This window comes from Dysidea avara, chromosome 7 (assembly GCF_963678975.1).
Source record: "Dysidea avara chromosome 7, odDysAvar1.4, whole genome shotgun sequence".
In the NCBI taxonomy this organism is placed as follows: domain Eukaryota; kingdom Metazoa; phylum Porifera; class Demospongiae; order Dictyoceratida; family Dysideidae; genus Dysidea; species Dysidea avara.
Window position 1 is genome coordinate 432,948 of NC_089278.1, and position 14,039 is coordinate 446,986.

At 41.0% G+C, this 14,039-nt stretch overlaps 1 pseudogene; it reads right to left on the reverse strand.

The window, feature by feature from the left end:
• Positions 1-935: 935 nt before the first annotated feature.
• Positions 936-14,039, reverse strand: part of LOC136261586 (eIF-2-alpha kinase GCN2-like) — a 35,554-nt pseudogene continuing 22,450 nt past the window's right edge.

The window sequence follows — 14,039 nt, forward strand, 5'->3', positions numbered from 1 at the left end:
GGCTAAAATAGTGTGGTGTGTTGCTGACAACTAGCTTTACCATAGTGATAGGTACCGCATAGCAACAATATGGCTGCTTAGCAACAGTTGCTAGGTAACCATGTATTGCTAAGTGTGATTGGTCTTGCTGTATAACTTTTTAAAATTTCTGTTGCTATGGTTGTCAGAATAATTATAATATAACGGTTGGCTGTGATATTCAGGATTAATAGTTCTGCATTGTAAACAGGAGGGAAATAGTGCTTGGCTTCACCTCACACTATTTTACTCCTTCTTGTGTACAGTGCTCACGCTACTAATCCAGCCATCATAATAATACCATACCTGTTTCACTGCCCATTTTAAGTCAACAGTGAAATTTATCCCAAATTTTGCAATTTTATTGGCTAGAATTTTGCTAAAGTGTGACGTTAGTTATAGTTACTATAACCCAAAATGCTTACTACCTTAAAAATGGTCTCCATGGTAATGGTTGTTGAAGCAACCACATTAATAGTTGTCTAGCAACTGTTGCTTTGCTGTTTGCACCTTAGCAACCACACTCTAATGTGGTAGCAGTGAAACTACCACTCTTGTTGCATTGAAAATGGTCAGCTTCACCTTGTGAAATTATTCATGGAACGTACACTTGTGGTAATTTCACTATTACCCATGTCATAATGATGAATGTATCAATATAATACCAGAAACACTCTCCATGGCAAACAGTTGTCAAGACAATATAGTACATTGGTGACTACTAGGAAAATTTTTTTTCGGTGATCCCTTGGCAACCGCTCCCTAACAACTGTTGCTTGGCAACTGAAGAACAAGTGTGGTATTAACTCAGAATAGCATTCTTTAAACTGTTAGCTGTTATCAATGGCACATAAGATGTTGGACATTACATCCAAGTGTTTAGGTAGCCATACCATGCCAAGTTGCCAACAACAATATTGTACACAGAGCTACTCATGATAATGGTTCACTGACAATATATTACACACAATAATATACACTGGTTTACAGTTGAAATGAAAAACTATACAAAAACAATTGCTACTATATACATTGGCATATACTCAGGGTGCTGTACAATATTATCAGATTAAGGAATGTCTAAGATTAACTGATAGTGTTCTGTTGAGCTACTGAATAGTACAATAACTGGTGAACTATGAGAGAGAAATTAGTTGAAGACAACACAATATTAACTATCCTTACCGTTTCTCACTAAGTGATTTTGTAATAGCTTCAAGAACTCTATTGAGATATTTTCTGCTTACATTTTCCAAACTACATTACCCAATAATGGGACCTGATGAAACAAGTATAGTCTGGGCTTACCTTTCTGTGACAGTCTTTAACTGACTAATATTTACATCATTATTCTCTGACTGAATGAGCTTCTGTAAGTAACACAAATAACACACTGCACACACACAAACGACACACTACACACACAGACTTATTTTTCGTACATTAACTTCAGCTGCAACAGTACTCAAAGCATCCGCCTTCAATTCAACCTGTACGGTGTCATACAATACATAATAATACACTACAGGTGTATACTTACGATCAATATTTCTGCTGATCGTACTCCAATCTTCTGTAGTGCTGTGTGAACTTTAGAGTAAGCCTGTTAGAGTATTAGATAGTGCAGTAGTTTAGTAGTTAACATACAGCTTACCTGATCCTGGTATTTTCTCTTCTGGTGAACAGGCATTTTACCTGTCTCAAAATGAACCACATTTACTGCAGTAATATTTACTGTTGAACTAGTTGTAGTGGAGTTTTCTGAAATACACAGAGTATGTAGTATCATGAGTGAATTATTATTCACTCTTATAGTATGTGTAGTATGTACAATTTGTTTGCCCTGGGCCACACATAGTATACACATAGCACACGTCTCATGTCTCACATAAAGGATGAAGTTTCATTTGGGTGCTCATACCTTATCTTTGAGAGATGATATAGCCTGCTGTGGGATGGATTTGCCAGTACTGACTCATGGAGACATGGCAGATGAAGTTTTGCTTTTTATAACTAGGTAGACTACATCCCCACAAGTTAACACCAGGTCACCATTAATACAGCTGGGTAGACTACTTCACCAGTTAACACCAGGTCCCCATTAATACAGCTGGGTAGACTACTTCCCCACAAGTTAACACCAGGTCACCATTAATACAGCTGGGTAGACTACTTCACCAGTTAACACCAGGTCCCCATTAATACAGCTGGGTAGACTACTTCACCAGTTAACACCAGGTCCCCATTAATACAGCTGGGTAGACTACTTCATCAGTTAACACCAGGTCCCCATTAATACAACTGGGTAGACTACTTCCTCAGTTAACACCAGGTCACCATTAATACAGCTGGGTAGACTACTTCATCAGTTAATACCAGGTCCCCATTAATACAGCTGGGTAGACTACTTCATCAGTTAACACCAGGTCACCATTAATACAGCTGGGTAGACTACTTCACCAGTTAACACCAGGTCCCCATTAATACAGCTGGGTAGACTACTTCACCAGTTAACACCAGGTCCCCATTAATACAGCTGGGTAGACTACTTCACCAGTTAACACCAGGTCCCCATTAATACAGCTGGGTAGACTACTTCATCAGTTAACACCAGGTCCCCATTAATACAGCTGGGTAGACTACTTCACCAGTTAACACCAGGTCCCCATTAATACAGCTGGGTAGACTACTTCATCAGTTAACACCAGGTCACCATTAATACAGCTGGGTAGACTACTTCACCAGTTAACACCAGGTCCCCATTAATACAGCTGGGTAGACTACTTCATCAGTTAACACCAGGTCACCATTAATACAGCTGGGTAGACTACTTCACCAGTTAACACCAGGTCCCCATTAATACAGCTGGGTAGACTACTTCACCAGTTAACACCAGGTCACCATTAATACAGCTGGGTAGACTACTTCACCAGTTAACACCAGGTCCCCATTAATACAGCTGGGTAGACTACTTCACCAGTTAACACCAGGTCCCCATTAATACAGCTGGGTAGACTACTTCCCCAGTTAACACCAGGTCCCCATTAATACAGCTGGGTAGACTACTTCACCAGTTAACACCAGGTCACCATTAATACAGCTGGGTAGACTACTTCACCAGTTAACACCAGGTCCCCATTAATACAGCTGGGTAGACTACTTCACCAGTTAACACCAGGTCACCATTAATACAGCTGGGTAGACTACTTCACCAGTTAACACCAGGTCCCCATTAATACAGCTGGGTAGACTACTTCACCAGTTAACACCAGGTCACCATTAATACAGCTGGGTAGACTACTTCACCAGTTAACACCAGGTCACCATTAATACAGCTGGGTAGACTACTTCACCAGTTAACACCAGGTCACCATTAATACAGCTGGGTAGACTACTTCACCAGTTAACACCAGGTCACCATTAATACAGCTGGGTAGACTACTTCACCAGTTAACACCAGGTCCCCATTAATACAGCTGGGTAGACTACTTCACCAGTTAACACCAGGTCCCCATTAATACAGCTGGGTAGACTACTTCACCAGTTAACACCAGGTCCCCATTAATACAGCTGGGTAGACTACTTCACCAGTTAACACCAGGTCACCATTAATACAGCTGGGTAGACTACTTCACCAGTTAACACCAGGTCACCATTAATACAGCTGGGTAGACTACTTCACCAGTTAACACCAGGTCCCCATTAATACAGCTGGGTAGACTACTTCATCAGTTAACACCAGGTCACCATTAATACAGCTGGGTAGACTACTTCACCAGTTAACACCAGATCACCATTAATACAGCTGGGTAGACTACTTCATCAGTTAACACCAGGTCACCATTAATACAGCTGGGTAGACTACTTCACCAGTTAACACCAGATCACCATTAATACAGCTGGGTAGACTACTTCACCAGTTAATACCAGGTCCCCATTAATACAGCTGGGTAGACTACTTCACCAGTTAACACCAGATCACCATTAATACAGCTGGGTAGACTACTTCACCAGTTAACACCAGGTCCCCATTAATACAGCTGGGTAGACTACTTCCCCAGTTACACAGGTCCCCATTAATACAGCTGGGTAGACTACTTCCCCAGTTAACACCAGGTCACCATTAATACAACTGGGTAGACTACTTCCCCAGTTACACAGGTCCCCATTAATACAGCTGGGTAGACTACTTCCCCAGTTAACACCAGGTCCCCATTAATACTGCTGGGTAGACTACTTCACCAGTTAACACCAGGTCCCCATTAATACAGCTGGGTAGACTACTTCACCAGTTAACACCAGGTCACCATTAATACAGCTGGGTAGACTACTTCACCAGTTAACACCAGGTCCCCATTAATACAGCTGGGTAGACTACTTCCCCAGTTACACAGGTCCCCATTAATACAGCTGGGTAGACTACTTCCCCAGTTAACACCAGGTCACCATTAATACAACTGGGTAGACTACTTCACCAGGCATTAATACAGCTGGGTAGACTACTTCCCCAGTTAACACCAGGTCCCCATTAATACTGCTGGGTAGACTACTTCACCAGTTAACACTAGGTCACCATTAATACAGCTGGGTAGACTACTTCACCAGTTAACACCAGGTCCCCATTAATACAACTGGGTAGACTACTTCACCAGTTAACACCAGGTCACCATTAATACAGCTGGGTAGACTACTTCACCAGTTAACACCAGGTCCCCATTAATATAGCTGGGTAGACTACTTCACCAGTTAACACCAGGTCCCCATTAATACAGCTGGGTAGACTACTTCACCAGTTAACACCAGGTCCTCATTAATACAGCTGGGTAGACTACTTCATCAGTTAACACCAGATCACCATTAATACAACTGGGTAGACTACTTCACCAGTTAACAACAGGTCCCCATTAATACAACTGGGTAGACTACTTCACCAGTTAACACCAGGTCACCATTAATACAGCTGGGTAGACTACTTCACCAGTTAACACCAGGTCCCCATTAATACAGCTGGGTAGGCTACTTCACCAGTTAACACCAGGTCCCCATTAATACAGCTGGGTAGACTACTTCACCAGTTAGCACCAGGTCCCCATTAATACAGCTGGGTAGACTACTTCACCAGTTAACACTAGGTCACCATTAATACAGCTGGGTAGGCTACTTCACCAGTTAACACCAGGTCCCCATTAATACAACTGGGTAGACTACTTCACCAGGCATTAATACAGCTGGGTAGACTACTTCCTCGGTTAACACCAGGTCCCCATTAATACAGCTGGGTAGACTACTTCCCCAGTTAACACCAGGTCACCATTAATACAACTGGGTAGACTACTTCCTCAGTTAACAGCAGGTCCCCATTAATACAGCTGGGTAGACTACTTCACCAGTTAACACCAGGTCCCCATTAACAGCTGGGTAGACTACTTCCTCAGTTAACACCAGGTCCCCATTAATACAGCTGGGTAGACTACTTCCCCAGTTAACACCAGGTCACCATTAATACAGCTGGGTAGACTACTTCCCCAGTTAACACCAGGTCACCATTAATACAACTGGGTAGACTACTTCCCCAGTTAACATCAGGTCACCATTAATACAGCTGGGTAGACTACTTCCTCAGTTAACACCAGGTCACCATTAATACAGCTGGGTAGACTATTTCCTCAGTTAACACCAGGTCACCATTAATACAACTGGGTAGACTACTTCCTCAGTTAACACTAGGTCACCATTAATACAGCTGGGTAGACTACTTCACCAGTTAACACCAGGTCACCATTAATACAGCTGGGTAGACTACTTCCTCAGTTAACACCAGGTCACCATTAATACAGCTGGGTAGACTACTTCACCAGTTAACATCAGGTCACCATTAATACAGCTGGGTAGACTACTTCCCCAGTTAACACCAGTTCACCATTAATACAACTGGGTAGACTACTTCCCCAGTTAACATCAGGTCAACATTAATACAACTGGGTAGACTACTTCCCCAGTTAACATCAGGTCACCATTAATACAGCTGGGTAGACTACTTCCTCAGTTAACACCAGGTCACCATTAATACAGCTGGGTAGACTATTTCCTCAGTTAACACCAGGTCACCATTAATACAACTGGGTAGACTACTTCCTCAGTTAACACTAGGTCACCATTAATACAGCTGGGTAGACTACTTCACCAGTTAACACCAGGTCACCATTAATACAGCTGGGTAGACTACTTCACCAGTTAACATCAGGTCACCATTAATACAGCTGGGTAGACTACTTCCTCAGTTAACACCAGGTCACCATTAATACAGCTGGGTAGACTACTTCCCCAGTTAACACCAGGTCCCCATTAATACAGCTGGGTAGACTACTTCCCCAGTTAACACCAGGTCATCATTAATACAGCTGGGTAGACTACTTCACCAGTTAACAACAGGTCACCATTAATACAGCTGGGTAGACTACTTCACCAGTTAACACCAGGTCACCATTAATACAGCTGGGTAGACTACTTCCCCAGTTAACATCAGGTCACCATTAATACAGCTGGGTAGACTACTTCCTCAGTTAACACCAGGTCACCATTAATACAACTGGGTAGACTACTTCCTCAGTTAACACTAGGTCACCATTAATACAGCTGGGTAGACTACTTCACCAGTTAACACCAGGTCACCATTAATACAACTGGGTAGACTACTTCCTCAGTTAACACTAGGTCACCATTAATACAGCTGGGTAGACTACTTCACCAGTTAACACCAGGTCACCATTAATACAGCTGGGTAGACTACTTCACCAGTTAACATCAGGTCACCATTAATACAGCTGGGTAGACTACTTCCTCAGTTAACACCAGGTCACCATTAATACAGCTGGGTAGACTACTTCTCCAGTTAACACCAGGTCCCCATTAATACAGCTGGGTAGACTACTTCCCCAGTTAACACCAGGTCATCATTAATACAGCTGGGTAGACTACTTCACCAGTTAACACCAGGTCACCATTAATACAGCTGGGTAGACTACTTCACCAGTTAACACCAGGTCACCATTAATACAGCTGGGTAGACTACTTCCCCAGTTAACATCAGGTCACCATTAATACAGCTGGGTAGACTACTTCCTCAGTTAACACCAGGTCACCATTAATACAACTGGGTAGACTACTTCCTCAGTTAACACTAGGTCACCATTAATACAGCTGGGTAGACTACTTCACCAGTTAACACCAGGTCACCATTAATACAGCTGGGTAGACTACTTCCCCAGTTAACATCAGGTCACCATTAATACAGCTGGGTAGACTACTTCCTCAGTTAACACCAGGTCACCATTAATACAGCTGGGTAGACTACTTCCCCAGTTAACACCAGGTCCCCATTAATACAGCTGGGTAGACTACTTCCCCAGTTAACACCAGGTCATCATTAATACAGCTGGGTAGACTACTTCCCCAGTTAACACCAGGTCACCATTAATACAACTGGGTAGACTACTTCCCCAGTTAACACCAGGTCACCATTAATACAGCTGGGTAGACTACTTCCTCAGTTAACACCAGGTCACCATTAATACAGCTGGGTAGACTACTTCCTCAGTTAACACCAGGTCATCATTAATACAGCTGGGTAGACTACTTCCCCAGTTAACACCAGGTCACCATTAATACAACTGGGTAGACTACTTCCCCAGTTAACACCAGGTCACCATTAATACAGCTGGGTAGACTACTTCCTCAGTTAACACCAGGTCACCATTAATACAGCTGGGTAGACTACTTCCTCAGTTAACACCACGTCCCCATTAAAATATAGTAAAGTTTCTTGCTCAAGGAAACAACAGCAACTGTGCATTACTGAGCATAGCACCCAAAACATCAGAATGGCCAAGTGGTTAGAGCACCAGCCTCCTGGTAATCACAAGGTCACATACCTGAGCTGCTGGACAGAATATTGCTTCTAGAAGTTGAGACAGTAGTAGTTGCAGTGACAATGTCAGTGGTACTGCTACTAAACAAGCTGTTTATACACGAGGAGCATCAATAGCACATCTTACCACTTGTCTTGGTCAAATCTTTCTGGATACAGAACTCTGTCAACTACTTCACTGATGTTAACCTGTTAGCAGCAACCACCAAGTCAGCCACTATTACTACTATAAACTGCTCACAGTTTTGTCAGTAAAACTTTTGTCAATCATCGTCCATAACTGCGACAGCAATGAAGTGTTGAAGTGAACAAACAAGGACTACACTTACATGAACAAGTTTCTTGTGAGAGTAAACATCATCAAAAATTACAATATAGTGTATCAAATTCTTAGAGCAGAACTCTTGTATGTCTCCTATTGTGTCCATCTACATACGCAGTAAGCATATAGGCAGACATTACAGCTGTGAGGCATATAAATACAATAAGCATACAAATATTTAGTAAGCATACACATCTTGTAAGCATACAGTAAGTAATACATAGAATAAGCATACAGGCTTCTAGAAAACACACATACTGTATAGACATACAGTAAGCATATACCTACAGTAAGCACCAGAATATACCTGTAATGAGTCGTACAAGATTTCAGCACGCACATCATTGTCCCAAAGTTGTCTAACAAGTTCAATACATTTCTTCTGAAAGTTCACCTGTCCAGTCCAACACACCAGTACTGAACATCGTGAACACACATCATCCTACCAAGCAGACAATAATGTTAATATTTTGCTGTAAGTACGAGGCTAACATCTGATATATATTTTATTTTATTTTATTTATTAATAAATAAACTATTATCCATTTGGTTCCACATGGGGTACTTTGAGATAATAAGTCACTCTCTAGAGTTCCTTGGATACATATACATGAAATTGACAAGGAGAAAACATCCTGACCATCCGGCAGACTCCTGTAAGCGTTTGAGCGGGATGGCTGCAGGTTCGAGGCTGCCTAGGTCCAGTCATGGATTTTTTCTCCTTTCTCCACATTTTCAAACACATTTTCTGTAACAACTTTAATAAACAGGCTGTAGGACCAGGTGTCCTACAGACCTTCAGCACTTGTGCTGTAAAGCCTTAATAAAAAAAAAAAATAATAATAAAAATAAATATGTTGACAATCATGGCAGCTATACACGGTAGTGACATATTTGAGTGTGCTACTTACTAGCTACCATCAAAGTTAGCTGTTGTATTACTTACCGATCCACTAATCCGAGACTGCACAGCAACTGCTGAGAAGATTGTCTCAGCTGAAATACTCACACCGACCGCAGAAAGTTCCGATTTCCCTTTCTTCACCTTCAAACATACACACATACACAACAAGCGGCACTTTTCTTAGCATACCAGTTCATCATATCTGCCCCCTGCAGCCAGCACAACAGTTTTAGCTCTCTTTGATCTTGACTTTGTAACAGAGCCACTGTATTGGAATATTATCCCACTGAAATACTTGAAATGTGGCACCAGTCCTAAGTGAAGGTAAACCTGCAAACACACACACAATAACCCTAACCCAGTGTAGTAGTAGTAGTAGTAGTAGAAAAACATTCATGTTGAGCTGAAACCTCAAAACAAACTCACTAATGGAATAACACAATGGATTGAAATTTGGCTAAGGCTCTTAATAACATTTACAATATGGCACTTCAAAGTTTTGTTAAACACACAAGCTAGGAACTAGAGCAACAGGTGTAGTTGCATTAAGACAATGAAAAGGTACAAAGTGCAAGTAGAAAAGCTAGTCTCTATAAGAATCACTGAGAGGTGGTCAAAAGTATATTTTAGGAGTATGACTTGAACCAAAGTTGCTAAAACTGAAATGCTCCAAATTAGTTCAATAGAGCATGTAATGAACTATAAGGAACAAAAGGTCACTATATCATCACTGGTGAGCTGACATCATCACTATGTGAGCTGACATCATCACTATGTGAGCTGACATCATCACTATGTGAGCTGACGTCATCACTATGTGAGCTGACGTCATCACTATGTGAGCTGACATCATCACTATGTGAGCTATCTTCTGTGTTTTATCTGTATCACCATTGTGCCAAACATCTTGATTGCTTAACACCAAACTTTTAGGTACTACCAAACTGTTAGGTACTTTTATTAATTTTACAATTTTACACCTTATATATATATATATATATATGTGTGACCAAATTTTTGATAATCATTGATCTACGCAGATACCAGTAAAGTTCACTTTTCACCATGAATGGATAACCACACCAATACTCTACACACTTGCACCACAGCTATGCCACTGATTTGCTCAGGTTACTTTTCACAAGTGGATTTCTAGAGATATGTGCCAACCACTGGGAACACTCTGGCACCTTGCAACGCCACTGGCCAGCTGAAACACGAGACTAGAGACATGAACAGCTTTGGACAGTTGACCAGACATAATTTCAGTGCACAGGTGGTTTTGAGAGCCCAATATAAGGGTATGACCCACTCGGCCATTTTCTGTTCATCTATCAATCACCCACCACCCATGGTGATGTGCATGTGTTGCAGATGCCATCGTAAAAAAGGTGCTCAAACTCATGGTTATATTGATAACTAGCTTGCTAAGTGAAGTGAACACTATGGTTGGCTGCATTCACAGTGAAAATTTCAAAATCATAGATTTTGACTTTCCGAAGCTATACTGGATTGAGATATTTAAAATTGCATATCTCACAATCTATTGATGTGCGTAGATTGACAGTTTTACCAAATTAGGTCACATGTAATTTTATACCTTATCTGTACTTTTTGAAAGATTTTTGAAAGTCTAAATACACAGTGGGAATTTTCACTTTTAGCTATAAACTTTGCTTGGTTTTAAATACCTTTAGCACAAAACAAAAATATAACCCTTATACTTATATGTGACTGTCTCTGGGAAAACCGGTCTTATCACCCATTTAAAAGTATCGAGAAACGTCGGTTTTAAATATTCAGTGTGTTGTAGCTGGCCAATGGTGGTAGCTATGCATACCAAATTTTCACACGTTTCACAACAATTTCTTACCTTCCAGAGCATCCACTGAAGAAGTAGCCAACAGCTAAGTTTCCCGCCATTTTAGATAGTTTTTAAACCGAGGTTGTCTGTATCAGGCGAGCTCCAAAAGGGTGGGAGGCGGGGGCCCTGGAAGGCGGGCAAGATGGTGTTCAAAAATTGAAAAGAAACATGCTGGGATGAATTAGGCCAAGTTATAGGCCATTCAGGGCTCAGAACTGGCTAAAATGATAGGAAATTTACAGCACAGCTCATTGTCCAACACCACGGAGCTGTACAGCCACACACAGCCATCTCCTGGTTGGCCAGGGCTCCATCAAGACCCTAGATCACCAGTATGGCTCGCCACTGTGCTCTAAAAAGCAGCCAGCAAAAGCAGACCACTTTACTCTGGTCGACTGTGACAGTGAAACTTGATAGTGCATTCATTAAGCTTTGGGTTTATGTGAAAAAATCAAACTTCCTGTCTTGGGCGATAAGAACGGTTTTCGTAGATCCAGTCACATATATTGCACATATCAAAGGTAATTTTTATCAACATAATATACCACTTTAGCATGGGTGTTCAAAGGTGCCACTTGGGATATAAATAATAGTTATACGGGCACAATGTGGAGTCTATGAAATTTATAAACCCGAAGGCCCAGGCTGTAGTGAACGAGCAAAGCGAGGGGGCTACTAAGGGCCTAAGGGTTTATAAATTTCATAGACTCCACATTGTGCCCGTATAACTGCTTTAGACTCTATTTCACATTACACTGAGATTACTTACCTCATCCACGGCTGTTTCTGCTGTAAGCTTGGCAAAAGCAGCTGGTTTTCTTACGATAATACTAGCGCCATGGCAACTATGCGTCCTCACGTGACAAAATAATCGCGCTCGTTAAATCACTGCACGTGAACAACGCATAGCGATTGGACAAACCGGATTTTGAGAATATGTTATATTGTGCCTGAAGCCGTGGAGTATATTAGAAAACAAGGTGGAGTATATGAGATTTATTACCCACCCAAAACAGCCTAAGTAGAGTCTAATTACTCACACATTTCCCGGGAAATATCTTGGGAGCATGATCTGCTCATGGCTTTGATGCTCAACCAGTTCAAGGGTATGATATGCTTTGACTCATTATATTGAGCGACACTGACTGTTTAAGTATGGGTGTGGGTTTACAAGTTAGGATACACTCAGTGTAGTTGCTAAGTTTTGACCAGGCGACGAATGATAATTGCTTGGGCAATGCGTGGAAATGCGTTTTCTACCCACCACATGTCAGCCATTGAGCAGACCACACAACAACACAAAGAGGACAACTAGGTGAGTAACTTATAGTCCTAACTTACTTACTTAGTGTCTCAATAGTGAAGTTAGTAGGTTTAATGTAGTACAAAATGCTAACACATTCAAAACTGGATCCCACAATCACAATTTTTCTGGCACTGTGTGTAAAGCATAGTGACGTATGAATAGCGTTCTAACAGCTATTAGCCCACACTATTAAAACCACTATCGATCATTAGATACTGATGTATAAAAGAAACAGGGTGACTGCTCTGTAGTTCTTTCACCTATTAGGTGAGTGTGCCTAGACTAAGAGTGATATGAATCACTTATACCACACGACTGCATTGAGTATTGCTGATATATGTATAACTGCTTTAGACTCTATTTCACATTACTTACCTCATCCATGGCTGTTTCTGCTGTAGGCTTGGCAAAAGCGGCTGGTTTTCTTGAGATAATACTAGCACCATGGCAACTATGCATTCTCACGTGACAAAATAATAGCGCTCGTTAAATCACTGCACGTGAACAATGCATAGTGATTGGATAAACCTAGATTTTGAGCATATGCTATATTGTGCCTGAAGGCATGGAGTATATTAGAAAACAAGGTGGAGTATATTAGAAAACGAGGTGGAGTATATGAGATTTATTACCCACCCAAAACAGCCTAAATAGAGTCTAGCTAACTAGGGACCCACCTATTATGCTCAAATTTTACCTATTATGTTATGCTGTACTGTTCAAAAATTTTCTCAAATTATGCTCAAGCTTTATGCCTCATTTCCCATGTTTAGCTAATAAATTTGCAGTTATGGGCACATAATAATTGCTGAAGTACATCTTTACTCTTCAAAATGCATGTAACAGAAAAGATATATTCTAATAGAACAGTCAGCTGCCTGATTGTTCTATTAAAGTTATTGACTGTTCTATTAGAGTGTATTGATCTTTTTCTGTGATATGTATTTTGACCATCAAGGATTTGTAGTATGGCTCAAATATTCTTCCTATTATGCTACCATTATGCTCAATGCTTTCAGGTACCTATTATGCCCAGCATAATCGGTGGGTCCCTACTAGGGGTGCAACAATATATTGCAATATTTTCTATCACAATACAATACAATATGTGCGATGAAACATATCGATACATTGCTTATTTCAATATATTGCTGTGTTACAATATATTGCATAGTATTGCAGGGTCGTAATGAGCTGTGGCTTGTGGATAATTAGCCTATTCAGCTGCCACCCTCCTGGAGGGCGGGCATCAAAGCCACCAGAATGTAATTGTTGATGTTTTAGAAGCCACACATCCTAAATAAACAGTACTGGTTGTAGTACTGCCAACTTGTATTGTAATATCTATTTAATAACTGTTGGCCATTATAAGCAGCTTTTGACTGGTGGGTGTACACCACATGACACTAATGCTATCTGCTGTATCTTATGAAGCTTAAATCCATGAGTTATTTACATAAGTATAGCACTTTAACAATACCAAAGGCCCTAGTCCAAATATTGCAATACAGCAATATATTGCAATATTTTTGAAGGCAATACGCAATATGGTATTTACCCATATTGTTACATCCCCTAGTCCCTACTCATAGCCCTCATGCTTCAGGTGTATATATCAGCTAAATCCTTCGCAGCCATGGTATAATTATTTAAAGTATACTGTTAAATTCTAAGGAGATCACTAGAATATAACCACAG